Raw genomic sequence first — 19377 nt, 5'->3', positions numbered from 1 at the left:
CTTCCCGACCTCTCCGCCCCCACCCTCTCTCCGGCCTATCACCCTCCCCTTAATCTCCTTCCACCTATCGCATTCCCAACACCCCTCCCCCAAGTCCCTCCTCCCTACCTTTTATCTCAGCCTGCTGGACACACCCTCCTCATTCCTGAAGAAGGGCCTATGCCCAAAACGTCGATTCTCCTTCTTCTTGGATGCTGCCTGACCTGCTGCGCTTTTCCAGCAATACATTTTTAAGCTCCGATCCCCAGCATCTGCAGTTCTCACTTTCTCCTTACCTTTAATCAGCCTTCACATTCATTAAATCTTTCACCATTTCCACCATTATCAAACATGCTTCCCTCAACTTCCCTCTCAGCATTCTGGAGACTGTTCCCTCAACGATATTCTGATCCATTCCTCATTCATCCCAAACAAGGCTGCCCTGTCCCGCAGCACCTTCACATGCAGGAAATGCAACACCTGTCCTTTTGCATTCTCCCTTCTCAACATCATCACCCCCAAACATTTTTCAAGTGAAACTGTGATTAACTTTTTTTTGTAAACAAATATTTTCATTAAAGACCTTTTTTAAATCTTTTCCAAGACATGTATATACAAATAAAAGGAATATCACCAAAAACACAGAAAAGTAGTCAGTACAACAAAGTCATAACGCGATATTATTAATGAATGACCTGCTATTCTACAAGAACAAACATATCTATTTTACTTAAACTAAACTCCAAACTAATTAAATTAAACTAAATTCAAATAACTTAAATTATATGTCACTACTTTATTCCATTTCACTCGTCACACCTCCACTGAGGCTCCCATCCCTGAGAGCACCATTTACAGTACCTTAATTCATTTTCCTCCAGCCTCCCCCGGGCACCCAGACATATTCCCATGGCTATACCACGGTCCTAATTAATATTGCTGGTAAGTCAACTTCAATATAATTTAAAAAGAGCCGCCACGTCTTGTAAAACTGCTCTGTTTTGCGGTGCACCATATTTGTGGTGTAGTCTTGGGGGAGATGCTCCGTCACCTGCTTACACCACCCCATAAGACCTGGTGGTTTTTCTGACGTCCAATTCACGAGAAATATTCTCTCTCTCAGTGGGTAAGAATCTTACACAATCTCTTCATGTGTTCCCTCAGAGGGGGCAAACTGGGCAACCCCAAAAGAAGAATTACTGGATCCATGTTAATTTCAATCCCCAGCATGTCCTTTAGCTCCCTTACTATAGCATTCCAGTATCTCTGGATCTTACAACAGGACCAGTAGCAGTGAGTCAGAGCGCCTATACTAATATTACCATTGGGACACCCTGATGTTCCTCTCAAACTTAGCTAGCCTCTCTGGCGCCATACGAGCCCTGTGTAAGATCTTCAATTGCATGGCCTGCGCTCTGTTACATACTGAAATTTTCCTTACATATCCCCATATATCGTCCCATACCTCTGAAGAAATATCCTCTCTTAGCTCTCGATTCCACGTCCTACAGAGTCATTCCACGTCCTCCAAGGCATGACCTTTCTGTAAATGACACATGATTTACTTATTTGCAACAGTTACAATTGCAACATTTAAAAGTCAATTGGATGGGTTTATGAATAGGAAGGGTTTGGAGGGATATGGGCCGGGTGCTTGCAGGTGGAACTAGATTGGGTTGGGATATCTGGTCGGCATGAATGAGTTGGACTGAAGGGTCTGTTTCCATGTTGTATATCTCTGACTCTATAAACTAGTACACTGTTATTTGCTGTTCACAACACGGTTTCCTCTACGCAGACTGCATGGTGACACTGAGGTCATACCATCCGCAACCTTGACACCAAAATTGTAGATATGCGTCACTTTAGTTCCCCACCTTGCTCCAACTTTGACCTCTGCCTCCTTTAGTGATCAAGACAAGCTTGAGGAACAATACTCCACCTTCCAAATGGATACCTTGCAGCCTTCTGGCCTGAATTCAACAATTTTATCTCCATTCCCTCTTATTTCTTTATTTTCCTTTCGGACAGCAATTATTCATGATCCTCTATTTCATACATCGTCTTAACATCTTTTATTTCTACATTTGTCCCTTTTGCCTTGAACCATGAAAGGTTTTTACATTTCATCTCTCCTGCCCTCCAATCTACCACAGATCTTCAATTGACATTTCTAACATTTCCCAGTTCTGATAGATGTCAGAGAAAATGTAAAAGTTAATTGCATTTCTCTCTCTGCATTTACAATCAGATCTTCTCAGCATTTTAAACCTGTTTTGTTTTAATTTCCAATTCCCCCTGCATAATTCTCATTAGAGTTTGGTCCAGACATAGACAAGAAAGCTACATTCCAGAGGGAAAGGTGGGTGTGACTGCTCTTGTTATCTAAGCAGCATTTCAGTAAATATACTGCAAACAGCTCAAGTAAAATTGAAATCAATGGAATCACGAAAATGCTCACCAATGGTTGGAGACATACCTAGCACAAAAGGAAGAAAGTTGTGTTTGTTGAGATCAATCATTTCAGTCCCAGTATATCACTGAAGGAGCTATTCAGGGTAATCGCTTAATTCCAAGCACCATTAGCTGCTTCATCAATGACTATCCTTCTATATCATACAGTCAAATGTGGGCATGTTCACTGCTGATTGTACAATGTTCAATGCCATTCACAACTCCACAGGTACTGTCAGTATCCACATGCAGTAAAATATGAATATTCAGGCTCAAGCTGATAGGATGCAAGATATTTTCAGGATCGAGAGTGTGGTGCTGGAAAAGCACAGCAGGTCAGACAGCTTCTGAGGAGCAGGAGAATCGGCATTTGGGCATAGGCCCTTCATCAGGAATGAGAATGAAGGGCTTATGCCCAAAGCAACGATTCTCCTGCTCCTCGGATGCTGGCTGACCTGCTGTGCTTTTCCAGCACCACACTTTTGACTCTGATCTCCAGTATCTACTATCCTCACTTGCTCCCTACAAGATATTTTCATTCCACATCAACACAGAAAATGATAACCTCAAAAAAGAAAATCTAATCATCTCCCTTTGATATTCAAAAGAGATTACCAGTATTGAATATCCAACATCAACATTATGAGGATGACCATTGATCATAAACTTAATTGCAGCAGCCATATAAATACTGTGACTATAAAAGCAGGTCAGACACTGAGAATTGTGGCAAGTAATTCACTGGCTGACTCTCCAAACCTTGTCTGCTCTGTTGAAGGCACAAGTCAAAAGTGTGATGGATACATAGACAAATCCAGCTCCAACAACACAAGAATGCTGACATTATCCAAGACCACTTGATCAGCACCCTATCCAACTACACACACACCCTCCACCACTGACACACAGTGGCAGCAGCATATACCATCTACAAGATGCACTGCAGCAATCACCAGGGCAGACTCTACCACCCAATGAACAAGGGAGACAATGCACAGGAATGCATCTTGCTCTCAAAGAAGATTTTGGACCTCTGTCATCAATTCCTCATTGTTGCTGGGTTGTGGAACTTATTTCCTAATAGCACCATGGGAATATTAACACAACCTTTTCAAGGGAAATTAGGGATGAACAATAAATGCTACCTTTGAAAGAAATTCTGGGATTTACATATTAATCAATCAAAACCTACATCCCCATTCTCAGTGATTAAAGACTTAATAGCAATCTAAAGTTTGTTTAATACATCGCATCTGTTGTACGACACTTTGATCTTTTACTATAAATTGTGTCTTATGTTCCTGCCCCACTAGCTACCTGAAGGAGCAGTGCTCTGAAAGCCTGTACTTTCAAATAAACCTATTGGACTATAGGTAATTTTTAGCTTTGATAGTGACATTCAAGCCTAATAATACTTTTTTTAAAAGAAAAATCAGCATCTGCTATATTTTGCTTTTGTGGTGTAGGCTGTTACACAACAGGGTTCTCAGGAGTTGGCAAGGGAATTGATGCAAGGAGTTGTTTAGAAGCTTGGTCAGACCCCCATCTAGATACTCAATTCAGCAGAAAAGCAAATATTAAACATACGCTATACCACTCAGGACTGGACCGCACATCAGGGAGCATATGGTTACCTTGGAGGTGATGCAGCAAAATGAAAGTGAGTTTGGTGGATTACTCTTATCTCAAGGTTAAAGGGGGATCTAAATGGAAATGTGGAAAGGAGGATTTCGTCAGATACAAAACCTTTCCTCTGATGGCAATTCAGACTAAATCTTATAATTAGAGGAATCATTGAAGTGAAATCAGAAGGCACTTCTTCTCAAAATGGCTGCTAGGAATCTGGAACTCTATCTCTTCAATGTTGTGGACAATGAGATACTTACAAATTTTAATATTGATATTGGTAGATATTTATTAATGGTTTCAAAGAAAAGTCAGACAAACGGGCCAAGGTATTGACCAGCCTTGATCCAATCCAATAACAGGCTGAAGGGGCTGCAGAATTGTGACTAGTAATACCCTGCAGAAGTTAGATACCAGTTCAGATCCCAACATTTCAGGGAATTTAAATTCAATTCATGAATCAATCTGGAATGAAATGACAACACCAGGTTATAGTCCAACATGTTTAATTGGAAGCATTAGCTTTCAGAGCGCTGCTCCTTCATCAGGTGGTTGTGATCACAGGTGATGAAGGAGCGTCGCTCTGAAAGCTAGTGCTTCCAATTAAACCTGTTGGACTATAACCTGGTGTTGTGTGATTTTTAACTTGGTATACCCCAGTCCAACACCGGCATCTCCCAATCATGGAATTAAATGCTTTTCTCAGTAATGATCAAGAAACTAAAAATCCCCTTTTGGTGCCAAGGTGGCTCAGTGGTTAGCAGCACCAAGGACCTGGGTTCAATTCCAGCCTCGGGCGACTATCTGAGTGGAATTTGCACATTCTCCCTGTGTCTACGTTGGTTTTCTCCGGGCAGTCCGGATTTCCTCCCCACAGTTCAAAAATGTACAGGTTAGGTGGATGGCCGTGCTAAATTGCCCATAGTGATCAGGTATGTGCAGACTGGGTGGGTTAGCCATGGGAAATACAGGGTTACAGTTATAGGGTAGGGGTGTGAATGTGGATGGGATGCTGTTCGGAGGGTCGGTGTGGACTCGATGGCTAAACGGCCTGATTCCGCACTGGAGAGATTCGTCAATGATACATGTTTCAGTAAAGTGCTCCAGACCTGTCTGTGACCCCGTATTCACAGCAATAGTTGTTGAACGTTCAGTACTCTGCAAACGCTCGGTCAGCCTGATACAGAGAAGAGGCAAAGGGGTTTCAATACCAAACAGTTTGACACATTATTTCGCAATTACCGCACAGAACGAATGAAGTTCGGGGTAAAAATTCCTCAGTAGGTACACGTGTTTGTAATTTTATAAGGATACGACACCGCTCGAGAGACACAACACAATCAGGGCACGGTTACACATAGCCATTGGTTACACAAACTGCTAACTCCAATATCCAAAAACTCTGAATGCCAAAGGCACGGGAGATCGAGGTTCTTCGCCAATGGTGCGATGTGAGGGTTCGCTTGAACAACCGTATCCACAAACTGCTCAGCCGGCCGGAATGCGAATCAGAAGGTTTAGCACGGCCAGGAGCACAAGACATTAGGGGCTACAGTGCAACAGCTTTTCGAGAAAGATAAAGCTCCCATTTTTGCTGTCAATCCCAGGCTGGGCTCCACTCTCAGCCCCTCAATCCCACTCACTGCTTTCCGCCTTTCCCGAAAACCCTTCTCCCAACCCTCTCTCTACACAGACAGAACAACGACACAAGCTGCTCATCTTACAGCCAAGTCAATAGCTTCAGAAAACATACCTTCCAATCCAGGAGCCGCTCCGCTAGGAGTGAAAATATTCAACTTGGGAAAAAATTACCAAAGTTACTCTTGACATCCGCGCCCTGCAAACACGCAAGAAAAATGATAGTATATTTTTAAAAAAATGGTTTACTGGGGCATTATCAATGAGCTGTTAAAACCTCTTGTGGAGCGTTATAAAAAAGAATCTCTTTATTGAGAAAACGAACACCACAAAACCAAAGGCATCCGAGTCTGCACAGACTGATTGACTGGCTGAACAATTCCCTGTGTGTCTGTGAATGTGGGTGGAACGCAATTGCTGCTCGAGTTTGGGTGTGTTGCACTGACATTTTCAACTCGGTTCCTGATTGGTGCAGATTAACTGCAATTTACTGAGAATATGTGCAAGCTTTCTCCCCCTTTCCCTTACATGTGGTATGAAGTCAGATCATGAAGCATTAGAAAGTCACAAATAAAGTTTAAAGGCACTGTTCTATGAACGTGTAATATGCCAATCTGTTGTTGCGAACATACCTTGCCGATTTTTTAAGACCACAAGAACAGGCTTGCTATGAGTTGAGACTGCATGTGCCCCACCACAGCACAGTGAACAACACTGACCTAGAGAAAGCAATGTCTATTTATGTATCCAGGATAAAGAGGCCAGCACGCAAAGCTTTGAACAGTGGAAAATGTCGGGAATTAGGTTTATGCTGAGAAAATGAACTATCTCCTGTAATAGGGGGATCTAGGATATATGCAGAAAAATCATTGAAGGTAGTTTGACAGAGCAATTCAAAAAAGCTAACAGCATCCTGGGCTTTTTCAATAGGGGCACAGTTTTACAAAAAAAAAGTTTATGATAAACTATTTCAGCCTCAAATGGAAAATTGTGCCCAGTTCTGTTGGGAAGGATATGAAGGCAATGGAGAGGGTGGAGTTAAACATTCATAAGAATGGTTTTTGGGGTGAAGTTGTTCGGTAACATGGATAGATTAGAAAAGTTGAGACTGTTCTCCTTGTTAAAGCGGTGGCTGAGAGGAGATTTGATAAAAATGTTCAAAATTCCTCCCACCACCGCCCCTCCCCAACAGGGACCTAGCCAGGGCTGATCTGGAGAAACTGTTCCCAACTGGTAAAAGTAACAAAAAGCAGTGAATTTAAGTTAGTTGGTAAGAGAGCAATGGTGACATGAGGTCACACTGTTGTACAAGTCAGTGGCTAGGATCTGCAATGTACTGCTTGGGAGTGTTGTGGAGGTAGGTTCAAAGTGCTTTAGAAGAGAACTGAATTATAATTTGAAGGAAGAGAATTTCCAGCATGACTGGAAAAAGATGGCAGAGTGATACTCAGAGAATTATTCCTGCAGGAAGGCAACATAAAACATTGTACAACTTGATGATTCTGTGATTTAATCTATGGAGCTTTTTTGGGATCAAGGCATAACAAAACTATATGTTTGAACAACATATCAGTCAAGCATGTAGTTCTTCTTGACATGATAGATCACCTGTCCTTGCTTAACTGTGCAGAAAAGTGGAACTGACATTGCTAGAGATTGAGGTGTGTTGTTAAAGGTCAGATCTTTCTAGTGAGATTATTTCAAATGGAATTCTAAAAGTTCCACCCATGAAAAAGCATAGTTACTTTAAGTGAAATTTACTAATGTTGCACTCAAATGCATTTCTTTCATAGACTTCCACAATGGCACTGTTTTCTCATCGTTCCAATCCCAGTCACATTGTAGACATTATATTATCTCCACAGATTCTCCTTCCTCCCCTCTCATTTCAGAGATACATATCCGTTCCTCATTGGCATATAATATTATTTTGCTACATTATTTGATCAACATGTGACAATATGCCCTCATCTCATCGAGTGTATACTACCTGCTCCATCCTGATTCATTCACTGTGTCCAATAAACTAGCTTTAAAGATTTTTGTTGGTGCTTTCAAACCTCTTGAGGCTCTCAACCCAGTCGACATTATATGAAGTTCTAAGTCCTGCATGTACATCACACATCAATTCCAGCTTATTCCTGGTTCCACTGCTCTACCATCACCAGTTGCATCCTCAGTCACTATGCCCTCACTTGCTGAAACCTTCTCCAATCACACTCTCCATGTCAACTTATTCTCTGTATTCAAAATCCTCCCTCTGACCCCCTCTTTAACTGTTCCTTCAACTATCAATCTTCCTGTTTTCTTTCATCTTTTTCACTTTCTTCCCAGTTGGCATTTACTGTCTGTATCCTGTGCTGTAAAAGACTTGGATTAGTCCTTTAGCAGGTCAGAAGCATTTCAGAAACACAACTTGTTATTGCTGGTTGATTTTTGTTGTTGGCAACATCAAATTCTTAAATTTCCTTCCTCCTTTGTCATGCATCAATCAACAAAAGAGGTTTATTTTTGTACATGAACACCTTATTTATATTTTAACATACCACTTCATTTGTGAGAACTTTCTGTTTTCATAAGGTATTTAGTTCCACCCTACAGAAATATTCCTGTCTATTATTTTACATAGAAAAGTACCTTTGGTTTAAGCTCCCTCCTTACCTCCATCAAACTTGTGCCCACACCTCCCCCCTTACCTCCATCCAAGGCCCCAAAGGAGCCTTCCATATCCAGCAGAGATTTACCTGCAGTTCCACACCCGTCATTTACTGTATCCGTTGCCCCCAATGTGGTCTCTTCTACATTGGGGAGATAGGACACCTATTTGTGGAATGCATCAGAGAACATCTCCAGGACACACTCACAAAGCAACCCCACCACCCAGTGGCCAAACACTTTAACTCACACACCCCCCCCACTCCCCCAAGGACATGCAGGTCCTGGGCCTCCTCCATGACCAAACCCTTACCACTCTGGAGGACCCCCTCCTATTTATCTCTCAGCCTCCCTCGCCCACAAGCCTCATTCCTGATGAAGAGCTTACGCTCGAAACGTTGACTCTCCTGCTCCTCTGATGCTGCCTGACTGGCTGTACCTTTCCAGCAAAACACTCTCGACTCTATTTTATGAAAGTTTGTCCTCATCTTTGATTGTACATACATACATGCATACCAACATATGAGGTAAACAAAATCAGATCATTCGGTCCTTTAAGCCCGCTCCATTTTTCAATAAATTCATGGCTGATCTGTTTGTGCTTCAAATTCCAAATTCCCATTTACCCCTAAAACAGCTTTCATTCCCATGCCTGACACACTTCTATCTACCACTGTCTTAAACATATGTAATGATCGTGCCTCCATTGCCTTCTGAGGCAGAGTTCTGAAGTTACACAAACCTGAGATTAGAAAAATCTCCTTGTCTCTGTCCTGAAAGGATGACCACCAACGCCCCCCCCTCCCGCCACCCCTTCCTAATTTAAAAGCAGTTCCTGCTATTTCTGGACTGTCTCACAAGAAGAAACATGCTTTTCATATCCACCTTCTCAAGACCATTCAGGATCTTATACAGTTCAATCAAGTCACTCTTCACTCTTCCAACCAACAGTGGAAATAAATGTGTCCAACTTATTCTTTGCTTTGCTTTTATTTCTGGACTGATAGGGAGAAAGGAGGTAAGAACATTAAAAAATAGAAGCAGCAGTAGGTCATTCAACTCTTCACATCCACTTAGCCATTCAATGAGATACTTTGACAATGGAGCTTTTAACTCTAACCCCTCCAATTACTAAATATTTGAAATAGTGAAATAAAGACTACATGCTGAATTTTCCTGCACTATCCCCATATCTATTGATTGTTTAATATGTAGAAAGTTTTCATAATCAATAACTGAGCCTCCACAGCCCTCTGTGGCATAGAAAGCCAAAGACTTTCCACTCTTTGCGTGAAGAAATTCTTCTTCATCTGAGTCCTGTGTGGCCTATCCTTTATTCTGAGACTGTGCCCCTGGTTGTAGAACCAAACCTGACCTATCCCCAGTTACAAGAAACGTCCTTCCTGCCTCTAACCTTTCAAGGTCTGCAAGAATTTTGTACATTTCAATTAAATTATCTCCCATTCTTCTCAACTCTAGACAATAAAATTCGACTTTACTTAATCTTTCCAAGTGGGAAAATTCATCCACCTGGGAATTAGATTGGTGAACCTTCATTGCATTTCTTTGATGACAAGAATATGTTTCTGTAAATAAATTAAAACTGTCCACACACAAAGATTTTAGTGGAGTCAGAGGTCTGCAAAGGTAGCTTTAAAAATGTCAATTAAATGTGTGTTTACCTTCTGTGTACAGAATTCATATCATGAATTGTTATTAGAATCATTGACTCCTACAGCACAGAGTTAATCCTTTCTGGCAACCCCTTTTTGGTGTCTGATAATGCTGAAACTCTTTTGTGAATAACAAGCTATCTACTTCCTTCCTGAAATTCATGAAGGTTTCCTATTTCACTACCTGTACTAATAATGCGTACACATACATATCGTGTTTCTGCAAAAAAAATCCTTGTGTGTTTTTTTTATTGTCCTTAATTTAGAATTCTTTGCTTAAGTTTTTTGACAGAAGAATAATTATATGTAGCTCTATCAAGTCTTCACTTTTTGAGGAAAAATGACCAGTGTGCTCAATTCTTCAGAGTCATGGAGATATACAGTACAGAAACAGACCCTTCTGTCCAACTCATCCATGCTAACCAGATATCCTAAATTAGTCTAGTCCCATTTGCCAATATTTGGCCTATATCCTTTTAACCCCATCCTATTCATATACCCATCCAGATGTCATAATTGTATCAGCTTTCACCACTTCCTCTGGTAGCTCATTCCACGAACACACCACACTCTACATGAAAGAGTTGCCCCTTAGGTCCCTTTTAAATCTTTCCCCTCTCATCTTAAACCTATGCCCTCTAGTTTTGGATTCCTCTGCCCAGGGGAAACAAAAACCTGTCTATTCACCCTATCCATGCCCCTCATGATTTTATAATCTTCTATAAGGTCACCCCTCAGCCTCTGACGCTTCAGGGAAAATAGCCCCAACCTATTCAGCTGCTCCCTATGAGCTAATAACCTGCACTCCAAGGTCTCTTTGATCGGCAACACTCCCTAGGACCTTACCATTAAGTGTATAGATCCTTCCCTGATTTGCCCTACCAAAATGTAGCACCTCACATTTATCTAAATTAAACTCCATCTCCCACTCCTCAGCCCATCTGATCAAGATCCCATTGTACTCTGAGGTCACCTTCTTTGTTGTCCACTACACCATGCTGAAACCTTCTCCAATCACACTCTCCATGTCAACTTATTCTCTGTATTCAAAATCCTCCCTCTGACCCCCTCTTTAACTGTTCCTTCAACTATCAATCTTCCTGTTTTCTTTCATCTTTTTCACTTTCTTCCCAGTTGGCATTTACTGTCTGTATCCTGTGCTGTAAAAGACTTGGATTAGTCCTTTAGCAGGTCAGAAGCATTTCAGAAACACAACTTGTTATTGCTGGTTGATTTTTGTTGTTGGCAACATCAAATTCTTAAATTTCCTTCCTCCTTTGTCATGCATCAATCAACAAAAGAGGTTTATTTTTGTACATGAACACCTTATTTATATTTTAACATACCACTTCATTTGTGAGAACTTTCTGTTTTCATAAGGTATTTAGTTCCATTTATCTAAATTAAACTCCATCTCCCACTCCTCAGCCCATCTGATCAAGATCCCATTGTACTCTGAGGTCACCTTCTTTGTTGTCCACTACACCATCGATATTGGTGTCATCTGCAAACTTACTAACTATACCTCCTCTCTCACGTCATTAGGATTAACCGTACAGCATTTATGTGCAACCCTTCCAATAACTAAATACTCTTTTTGAAATAGTAAGATAAAGCTGCAAGCTGAATTTTCCAAATGAGACCTCACCAGGGCCTAATGTTGTTTTAAAATGACATAACTGAATATATACACTATACCTCTTACAATGAATCCAGATGTTCTATTTGTTAACAGCTAATAATATTGGATTTAGTGCTCATTGGACATTCAAGTCTGACACAAGTTATCTAAAAATCCATACTTCATAAGCACCAAAAGAAGGAACCATCTCAAAATGTACAGTATATGATCATGAACTCATCTACAGAGGGGATAACAGGCCACAGCTTACACACTGGACTCGAGGAACACCAGGCCTGCTTCAAACAAAGGGAATGGGACAAATGCGCAATAGCCAGCTCATCTAATGGTCCACCTCTCAACTTATCTAATCGATCTTGGTGTAGGTCTGTCAGAAAGGCCAAGCAGATCTACCAACACCACATGCTTCCCACAAGATGGTGGCCTTTTCGTTATTTATCTGTTGTTTCAGCTTGAATTTGTCATTCACTTCTATTACTTATTCTGGCTTCATTAGTTGGGAGCACTGTGACATTAATCTTTAGACTGGCCTACTTTTTATGCTTTCAGCAGATGTGCGCCTCCAATCAACAAATGCTTAATACAATGTACGTGAAGGATTTACTCATTTCTTTATGATTCCTTTGATGATTTTTTTTTCTGCTATATCTGCCATTCCATTTGACTGGGGATATTGTGGAGATGCTGCATGATATTGACTTTCATAATCTGTTATGAAAATGGTTCATTTCTTCACTCATGAACTGAAGGTCATTATCATTCATCACAGTGCTAGAATGACAGAAGTATGCTTTCAAGCATTCGATGAGCTCATTGGTAGTCATGATGTCAGTTGGTCTATCTCTTAGTAGTCAGAACAATAGTCACCAATTCGAAGATAATCAGTTCTGTGAAAGTGAAGAGGCCTACTCTGAGGTATATTAATGGTCTTCAGGGATGTCATGCATCATAAATGGCTTTTTAGCTTGCTTTGATTGGTATTCATTACAAGCATCGCATTGGCTAATGTCCTCAATCTTATTGTTCAGGTTTGGTTCATAGAGCACTTCCCTTACCTTGCTCAAACTAAACTCAATTCTCCAAAGGATTGCATGGGTGGACCTCAGCAACTCTTTTCTTACCTCCTTAGGGATAATGACTGTATTTCCTTTGTACACAATGCTATCTTGGGCTACCCCTACATCTCTGTTTGCCAAATTTTCTCAGATATCAATAGGGGTGTCTTTGATGCCTTCAGGCCATTCTTACATCATTGCGTTATGTAGCACTGAGAAATTTGCATCGTTACATAGTTTGCTGCATTCGAGCAAGATGCTCATCTTTTTATTCAATGTTTCTGCTAGACGAATGACTTCCAGAGCTTGGCAAGCTGTTGGCTCTCATTGACAGTGGAAGGTTTCACGTTCTGTCTTAGCATCCTTAACTTTTATCACAAACAGTAATGCTCTCACCATCCTACCGGCAATATATATCTGTTTCTTTTGCTTCAATTTCACATGCACATATGTCTACAAATGAAGTAACATTTTTTACAGATGCTTTGGAGCAGTTAGAAGATCCTTGAAGAAAATATTTTAAGTGGTTTGTTGTTAGACTCCACTATCATTTTGTCTTTCCCAAACATGTGTTAGTTAAAATGTTCACATGGAAAAACAATAGCCAGGCGCTCCTCTCAATCTGAGTGTAGCATGGTTCAGTTTGCATTAATATCCCATTGCAAATGCAACTGGTTGTCCTTGCAGCATAACCTTTGCTCCAAATCCTGCTTTGCTGGCTTCAACCTGCAAGATGACTTCTTCAGTAACATTATAGTAACCAACAGTTGTTTGATTAAAATGAAAGCTACTTCACATCGTGTCCCAATGATACTGCACATCCTTTATAATGAGCAATTGTGCAGAGGTGCACACTCTGATGATAAATTAGGCACAAAATTTGCCAAATAATTCACAAATCTAAGAAATAGTTGCACTGCTTTCACATCTGTTGGTCACTTTGGGACTCAATTCCTGGAAGAGCACAGGCTATCTTACCTGTCTGGATTGTGTTAGAAACTGGGGTGCCTTAAAAGCTGAATCTTGCTAGTATTTCCTGTGCACCATGGGAACTAATGTAACTGCTGCTGCGTCCTTTCCTCAAAATAAACAATTTCTAATAAAAAGGACAAAAGGAATGTGACGATAAAGACCACTGAGTCCATTATGTCCCATAAGCTGACATCAAAGGACTATCGGGCACTATTTTTTATCCCATTATCAATGCAGTGTTCAGGAAAATAAAAGTTTTGTTCCCAAAAGGAATGAAAACTAATCTTCAGATGAAGGTGGAAAGGGGGTGAGAGTTATCCTGATCAAAGTTTGGGAGAAGATTTGTAGCTCGGGTGCTCGTTGTTGTGGTTCTGTTCGCCGAGCTGGGAATTTGTGTTGCAGACGTTTCGTCCCCTGTCTTGGTGACATCCTCAGTGCTTGGGAGCCTTCGGTAAAGCGCTTCTGTGATGTTTTCTCCGGCATTTATAGTTGTCAGTTCCAGGGAATTCCTAGAGGCATGGCACTCATCCACAGATTCAATCAATAAGCACATTGACCTGGACCCAATATACCGGCCACTGCAGCTGACAGCTGGAACTGACAACTGGAAGCGACAGATACAAATCACTATAAATGCCAGAGAAAACATCACAGAAGCGCTTCACAGGAGGCTCCCAAGCACTGAGAATGTCACGTAGACAGGGGATGAAACGTCTGCAACACAAATTCCCAGCTTGGCGAACAGAACCATAACAACAGTTATCCTGATGTTGTGAGTAGTTGTCCCATATCCATTGGCTAGAGGAACTCAAATAGGTGACTAACACAGATCAAACTACCTGCCCCTAGAGGTCAGGCTTTATCAATAAGTGTTCGGGGGCAGACAGCAGTCCTCGTCAGGTGTCAATGCACAGCAGAAAGTTACCTCCTTCAGATGAAAGATGGACCAGGAAGAGAGGAAGTGAATCCAAGAAACCCTTCAGCTGCCTCCATCACTTCTTTTAATAGCACACATACTTTGTTTCTCTAATTAACTAACACATCATATCTAAACTTCAGCTTCTTAGCAAACTTAAGGAACTTTATGAAAATTCCTGATGAATGTTTGACTCCCTTTATTTGGTAATAATGGTCCCAAATCTGCAAATCCTAACAGTTAGTTGCCCATCCAGAGAAATGCCAGAGGTGTCCCAAATTGTGTTAGAAAACTTGCATTCATCTGGTTTCACTTGCCAGTAATTATTCTTTACACTAAAGGGAGTAAAGACCTTTATCATGGTAAGTTGTGGCAACATTTCTTTAATAGTTGGCATAGAGTAGTGAGATCTCTTCAAAACTTTATTGGGGTCCTTTAGATCTGTGCATTCCCTCAGTCTTCCTGGTTTCTTCACTACTACTATCCTCCTACTCCAGCCTGCAGGAGTTGTCCCTTTCTTGATGGTTCCCTCCTTTTTTTCAAGCTCTTCGTACCTTGGCTTTCACATTGGACTTGAGGCAACTAGAACTCTTATTGTAGGTGCTAAATTGGTCTCACACTTTTATCTACTTTGTGACCTTAAGACCCATAAAGATATCTTTGTAATGTTGTGAGATCTGGTCATCTGGCAAATTTCAAAATGTTGCCAATCTCTTCTCATACGTTCAAGGCACTAGTTCAAACTCCCAGCTTGTTTCAACTGAGATTATTTGATTTTACTCAATGTCTATTCTCTGGAACTTCAAATCTTAATTTTTCTCATTACAGTGGGCTGGAAACTTAATTTGTACTCTTGGCATCATATTGCATCAACCTTACTTTGCAGGGTGTCAGTTTGTTTCCCTCTTAAGGCCTTTCACAGGTCTGCAGAATTAATAATATTCTACAAAATTCTGGTATCTATCTGACATATCATATTCATTTGATTCTTTCCTTCTAAAATCTTTATTCTAATGACAGACCATTTTTTAATCTGATGACACAAACCTGTTGTGTGGATTAGAATGATGGTCAAAATCAGCAGCTTACATGTTATCAGCAGCTCCAGAGGTTATCTTGATTAACCGGTTTTGTTCCTTTCTAGCTAAGTACTTGCATACAGTGGTTCGGCCTGTTGCAGTTACAGTACTGCTTTTTTTTAATCTGACGTCTTCTGCAATGTTTACATCCTGCCTTCTCTAGCCCTTGAGTTTCTGCTGACTCTTCTGCAAATATTTATTCTGCACTTGTCAGTAGCTTTCTTGAGAGTAATTTTGTCCTCTCAGCTGACTTGCTTTCATGGCAGGATCACTGGTGCCTAAGATTCTGCTGCCTGTCTGTGATGAGATCATCTTTCAGGTTTCCAAACCCACGGAATTCAGCTAGGTATATCAGTGTGGTCATATACTTATCAATAGTCTTCACATCCCTTGAATTTGATGTTGAATAAATACTATCTATGTGTTACATTAATATTGGTTCAAAGTGTGTACTCAAAAACCTTCAAGGTCTCTGCACTTGGCCTTTCAGCTCCTTAGTGAGATTTAGGTAGCACTCTTTCTCCAGCTAGAGAGCAGGTTTGCTACTCCTATGTGCTCAGGTTTACTGTAATAACTTTATAATTATTTCCATTGTTCTGCACAGAGTATGGAAAAAGATCTTTTTTTCTCATGTCTCTTTTCCTTTCAACAACAGCAGGAAGTGTAAAAGAACCATTTTGAATTACTCACTAATTCACAGTTGGTGTTTTATTTTAACTACTTCCTGTTTATTTCAGTAGCTAGCTCCCCTACCGAGTCATAAAGTGCAGAAAAGGCCCATTGGTATGTTTTCAGCTGCACTATTCCTGATACCAGGCTTCAAGTGATTGATTTTCATGGCTGCCACAGACTGCACAAAAAGAAACTTAGAACAGAAGTTGAGGGCAGATGACTATGTCAAACTAGCCAATGCATTAAGTACAATTGCATTTCTCTGAATAGTTATGAAGGCATAGAGAGAACTTAACAGGATCAGGCAAAGCATACAGAAAAGAATGTGAATTAATCCTGGAACTACATAACTCACTATATGCAATTTCTAGTTAATACGCTGTAGGAATGAATTGCTAAATTATTAATCCTTGTTAGAGTAGATAGGATGTCCCTATTCCCCTTGACTGAGGGGCTACAACTAGGCTGTATAGAGGGTAAGAGGTGGGAATTTTAAAGTGAATCTGAGGGTAAATATGTTCAAATGAAACAACCATATGAACTTCAAGTTGGAATTGGCTAAACAGGGTAACAGGAACAGGCATCACTAAAGAGATGCGGCAAGGACTATAATTTGGATGCCTGAAGCACATAGTCAGTTTCAACTGTAAAATAGCAACTTAAGTCCTATTAATGCCCCAAAAGTGGGTAGAAATTGATTCATTGTGCAAATGGAAAAGCGAGGATGAGTAATTAACCAAACAATGGTATAAGGTCATTTTTATTCAGTGGAGACCACCTGTGAACATCAAAGCTCTCAGCATTGTTTCAGGACTATTCATGTCATGGGACTGCGATTCACCCTGAGAAATTCCTGCAGTGAAGTTCTGGAACTTCTGTTTAACAGAATAAACATTTTTTTTAAAAAAAGGTTAAACTTGTGGGGTGATGAAAACTATAAGTATTAAATGGAAGAATAATTAATAAATCCAGTTGAAAATTTAGTAGATAGCTATTTATGCAAAGTATACAGATAATAAGGAGTATCTGTATCAAATTAAAGGGAAACAGAGTAAACGTTTAAAAAGGAAAGCTACACTGATAGTGTTAAATAAAGACAAGTAGAATGTTGCTTGGGTGGAGCATAAACACCAGCATTGATTAGTTGAATCAGGTAACCAGTTTCTGGCAGTTAGCGATGTAATTTTATGTAATTGTTGAGCTTACTTTTAGAAAAGACATTGGTGCCATCTAGTGGCCATTATATGTAATCATCTATTGGTGAGGTCCTAAAATAAAACACAATTTGAAGGAACACAGTCAGTTTAATCAGGTGCTTTCTGGATTAGTGGTGCTGGAAGAGCACAGCAGTTCATGCAGCAACCAAGGAAAATAATCAATGCTTGAACATTCCTGGTTTGCAAAACAAATTGCTTGGAAGTACAGAACCTAAACACTGCTGAAAAGAAATACAAAGTTATTTTGGCTTACGTACATAAAGACTGGATCACAAGAAACCAAAGTTAGACAAGGAACACAATTTATACAGCAAGAGAAGAGCTTGCTGATTGGTTGGACCACGATTGACATGGCATTCCAGTGAGAACTGTTAACTGTCAACCTTGGTTAATTGAGTATACTTAGACCAAGCAGGTAGTCAAGTATATTAATAATGTAACTTCTTGCACACAAATAAATCACTGAGACAAATTTATTATCTTTAATTAGTTTCTGATATAATGCTGGTTTTGAACTTTATCACTATAGTTACTCTACAAAGTTTTTATACATAATAGTACACATTTGCATTTCTATTTATATTGGTTTGACTGGATTTATATAAACCATATTAAATGCAATAGTCTAAACTTCCATATCTTCCAATTCTGCGGGAAGCTGGCAATATTTACTAATGATAGTAAAAAGGTACAGCCTCCAACTTCTCACTGACCACAACAGGAAAAGGGGAACTTATAAACGAAGAATCATCTGGCAGTACATCAGATATTTAGTTTAATCTTTATTTTCCCCACTGCCTTTACAATCCACAATTTCCCAGAATATGAAATTAGGTTATGGCTGCATCCATTGTTATCTACAACAATTTAGCTGACCCCTACCACACTGCATCCCAACCCAGCTCCCTACAACATCAATCACATGTCCCTGGGGAGACTAAGCCTGTGGCCTACACATGGTAAAATAATGGCTTCTGAATGGAGGAGGAGGACAGGTACAAGTACCAAAATAACCAAACAAAATTCAACTTAAATTCAAATAGATTTTAAAAAAAAAACAAAGTAAATCAGAGATGCTATACAATTCTGGAAGAGTTTGGACTTGAACCCTGGCCTCCTGGCTCAGATATGGGAATTTGAACTCGCTTCCGTGATTGTAGCCAGGTGAGTGTTCACCTAAGATCCAAATAATCTAGCAATTAGATCTCAATAACTGACCGATTTCCACAACAGAAAAGACTGGGAGAAGAGCAGAAAGAGATTGGAGAACTCCTGGTCCTCTGGGTCTCACGAAGGACATGATTAAATCTATTTTAAAAAAGGGACATTTTCTCTCAATCAGTCACACTATAAACCTGCTTCAGCCTTCAAGTTTGAACACTTCTTCATTCAGGCCCACCTTAATATGGAAGTCAGGTCCCAGTGACATAATTAGGTCTTGATCTTGGACTTAAAATGTCCATCTGGCTTCAGGCCAATTTTCTTGCTTCCCGAAATGTAAAACTGCAGTTCTTAGGTAGAGGGCAAGAGGTCACTGGGTATTCTCAGCTTCAATTTAACTACCTCTGCATATGGAAGAGGAAGTGAGCTTTTCCTTGCTGTGCAGATTCAACTTTGAAGGTTTATGGAAGGAGCAGGCAGGCACTTGAAATTAGGGCTACAATCAGATCAACTACACAATAAATTGTGGAGTAGGCTGATGGGCCAAATGGCCTACTTCTGCTCCCAGTTCTCCTGTTCTTTGCTCACAGCAAACATCCTGATGAAATTATAGATCTTCCTCTGAAAATACGGACTTA

At 40.3% G+C, this 19377-nt stretch overlaps 1 protein-coding gene across 2 annotated transcripts in view; it reads right to left on the bottom strand.

Moving 5' to 3' along the window:
• The window catches only part of LOC122559644 (MANSC domain-containing protein 1-like), a 33560-nt gene extending 27448 nt beyond the window's left edge, over window positions 1-6112 (bottom strand). Inside the window, exons 1-3 of one of the 2 annotated variants that reach the window (XM_043709454.1) lie at window positions 5813-6112; window positions 5169-5236; window positions 1445-1522 (exon numbers count right to left, since the gene is read on the bottom strand). The gene's annotated coding sequence lies outside the window, so the exon portion shown is untranslated. The remainder of the gene's footprint in view (window positions 1-1444; window positions 1523-5168; window positions 5237-5812) is intronic. The other variant, XM_043709455.1, reaches the window with a different exon arrangement.
• Window positions 6113-19377: the final 13265 nt, after the last annotated feature.

Source organism: Chiloscyllium plagiosum, chromosome 19 (assembly GCF_004010195.1).
Source record: "Chiloscyllium plagiosum isolate BGI_BamShark_2017 chromosome 19, ASM401019v2, whole genome shotgun sequence".
NCBI classification, from domain to species: domain Eukaryota; kingdom Metazoa; phylum Chordata; class Chondrichthyes; order Orectolobiformes; family Hemiscylliidae; genus Chiloscyllium; species Chiloscyllium plagiosum.
The sequence above is the reverse complement of the archived record's forward strand: the minus strand, read 5'-3'. Positions and strand labels throughout refer to the sequence as shown.